The 3,658-nt window shown below is 34.8% G+C and overlaps 1 pseudogene; it reads right to left on the bottom strand.

The window, feature by feature from the left end:
- Positions 1-1,114: 1,114 nt before the first annotated feature.
- On the bottom strand, positions 1,115-2,357 carry LOC150028676 (uncharacterized; annotated as a pseudogene).
- Between the last annotated feature and the right edge of the window lie 1,301 nt (positions 2,358-3,658).

Genomic DNA, 3,658 nt, shown 5'->3' on the forward strand with positions numbered 1-3,658 from the left:
AGCCTGATCTCTGCTAAACTTAGCTGCAACACTCTCAGTTGGATTGGTTGATTCTTGGTCATCACCAAGATTGTTATCATCTAGAAGTGTGGCTACTCCAATATGTGGGTTACCTGCAGTAGGTAAAGAAAAAGGGAGAGATGAACTCTCAGTTAGTGTTTTCAAAGGACTTCTTGTATTGAGAAACCCATCATGGAATGGAAAATGTTCTTCATTGAAAACAACACGTCTTGAAGTGAAGATTCTTCCACGAGAATTTATGCATTTGTATCCTTTGTGAGAGTTACTATACCCCAAGAACACACATCTAGTTGTGTGGAATTGTAGTTTGTGCTAATTATAAGGTTTAAGACAGGGATAACAAGCACACCCAAAGGGTTTTAAGGAATTGTAGTAAGATTTCTTTTGAAAAAGCAATGAGTAAGGGCTTTCATTTTGAGTGACTAGAGAGGGCAATTTGTCTATGAGATAAACTGTTGTGGAGAAAGCTTCCCACAGAAAATGTAAGGGCATTTTGGCTTGTGCTAGTAATGTCAAGCCAAATTTAGCAATGTGCCTATGTTTTCTCTCAGCCCTACCATTTTGTTGTGATGTGTAAGGGCATGACATTCTGAATTGTATCCCTGCTTCTATTGCACGGTTTTGCACAACTTTGTATTCACCACCACCATCACATTGGATTGTCTTAATTCTCTTGTTAAACAAATTTTCTGCCATGTTTTTAAACTGAATAAAGGCTTGTACAGTATCTGATTTCTTTTTCAAAGGATAAATCCAAGTAAATCTACTAAAATCATCAATGAAGTGAACATAATATTTGAAACCAGAATAAGATATTATTGGTGCAGGACCCCAGACATCAGTATTAACTAATTCAAGGATTTCCTTAGCATGAGAGGAAGATGCTTTGAAGGGTAAAAAATGCATTTTGCCATATTGACAAGCCTCACAAAAGTTAAAATGATCTCTAGGTGATAGTTTCATATTACAACTTTTCAAGACTCTATCTAGGACTATATTATTTGGATGACCAAGCCTTCTATGCCAACTCTCCTTGAAAGATACATAAGCACACGAGTCCCTTTTAGTCCTTGAGAGCTGATACAAGCCATCTTTAAGTGACCCTTTTAGAATTGCCTTCCCTGTTAACTTGTTCTTCACAAAGCAACAATTTGCATCAAACTCAACAAGAATGTTATTGTCAGCAATTAATTTTGACACACTTAATAGATTTTTGGTAATGTTGGGCACATATAAGACATCATGTAAGTTGAGTGAGTTTAGTTTTGAGGAACTTGTGGCAACAATCTGCAATTTCTCACCACTTCCAACTATTAACGAGTTATTACCATGATGTTCTGCTAGATCCTCAAATTTTTTCAGTTTGATGTGTCACATGATTGTTTGCACCACTGTCAAAGTACCAATCATAATCTTGGCAACGCTTTGTGAGGCTAGGAAGGCATTATGTGCTCCTTGTTTGTCAGTGTCTGCTGAATAATTTGAGTTTGAATAAGACTTATCAAACCTGTACCAACAGTTTACAGTTGTGTGCACAACCTTGTTGCAAACTTGGCATGTTGGTTTAGACATTCTTCCTCTTCCTCTGCCTCCTCTCCAACTTCTGAAGTTAGAGCCTCTCCAGCTGTTGTTTGTGTTGAATTTGTTACCTTTGTAATCAGTTTTATTAGCAACATTTGTTGATGCATCAAGAGAGAGTTTGGTAAGACCATTCAGTTGATCAAGTCTACTTCAAAGGTCAGTAATTGGGCCTGCAGATCAACCCAAGTGAGACTAGTTTGATCAGATAGTTTGACCACCACAGGGTTGTATTTAGAATCTAAACCTTTTAGGGTTTGAATGATTAGATCTGAGTTGGAAATAGGACTCCCTGCAAGTTTAAGTCTGTCAACGAGATTCTTCATCTTGACCAAATATTCCTCCATCTTCATTTCTCCTTTCCTGATGCTGTGAAACTCATATTTAAGGTAGGTGATTCGAGATCTTGTGTGTGCACCGGCTAGGCTTTGGGCTTCATCCCAAAGTTGTTTTGAGGTTTCACAGTGCAGCAATTGTGTTGCTATTTCAACAGTCATTAAATTCATCAATCGTCCAAGGAGTTGTGAATCACGAGCCTGCCAATCTCCAAATACGAGATTTGGTTTCTTGCTTGAATCTACAGAAACTATGAATTCTTCAGGACACTCCTTTGTCTCTAGCATGTGCCCATTGAGCCTACAACCTTTGACTATAGAAATCACCAAGGATTTCCATAATGGATAGTTGTCTCTGTCCAACTTGACAGATACAGTGAATGGAAGACAATTTTGGGATTTTGAATCTACAGCGGATGCCATGATTTGAATTGGATCAAAAAAGCCTTCAGAGCTTTACAGCTCTGATACCAAGTGAGAAAAAGGGTAATGAAAGGTAAAAGAATATGTTATTAATTTGTTGATTACAATATACATATATAGTCAAAACCTGACAATATATAATCCTACAATTAATACCCAGTATCACGACACTACAACAAATAAGGTAACAATCAATGTTGATAACCATTGATTGATAATTACAAGGATTGACACAGTCAAAGACAATCATTGAAATCCACATATTAAGGGATCTTGTGTCTAATTATGAACACTTGTATGTTTAGGTAACTAGTATACTTTGTACATGATCAAGTATTGATAACTAGCACATTTGGTATTAACTAGTAACTATTAATGTCTTATATATATTATAGTAATGATAAATTTCATGTTCAAAAGGTGGCACTACAAGAAAATTTGTTATTACCTATTGTAGAAATTTGTAGGTAATAGAAAAAATTTGTATGTAAAACAAAGTTATCTACGATTTATATATGGAGAAAACTGATAGGTAAATCGGGCGTTATGTTGGTATCCCTATGTAACGGATATACGAATAAAATTTGTTTGTAATTACATACAGTTTAAATCATACGAAACTATGTGTTTTACTCGAACACCGTAGTTTAATGAAATTAAACTTTTTGTATACAATCATGGACATCCTGGACATACATTAAAATTTATCATCAAACAATTTTGAAAATAATAATTCATAATTTATAATAAATAGGAGTGTGATTAAAAGTAATAATTCATTAAATATGAAAAAAAGATTCATCTAAGTTTATCAATGTAACATTACAAATATTCAAACATAGTACATTTGAACCACAATGCACTTGGTCATTATCCTGCACTTGATTTTGTTGTTGTTGAAAAATATGTTGTGCAGTCACTACTACTGGAGCCAGTAGATACTGAAGGATTAAATTCTATAGGGATTGAAATTAGGAACTCATTTGAATTCACTCCTCACTAGTGGACAACCGCTCCTCACTAGTTTCTAGTCGATGTCTAAGTTGAATAATCTCTTGTGAATCAACTTGTTGACTAGAACATGTTTGTGTTTGTTGAAAGTAACTTTCAATATAATCATCGTGAGGATCAACATGTTTAACTTCATACATTTATTCCTTATACCTCCCACCTATAGCTTGTAACCAATAGCCACTACGAGAAAAAAAAATTAGTTTTAACGGAGGTTATTTAGCAGAGGTTAATATAATCTTAGAAATTGATTTAATTAACGAAGGTTTTTTTAACCTTTGTTAGGTTCA

This window comes from Phaseolus vulgaris, chromosome 3 (assembly GCF_051622355.1).
Source record: "Phaseolus vulgaris cultivar YP4 chromosome 3, ASM5162235v1, whole genome shotgun sequence".
Classification (NCBI taxonomy): Eukaryota; Viridiplantae; Streptophyta; class Magnoliopsida; order Fabales; family Fabaceae; genus Phaseolus; species Phaseolus vulgaris.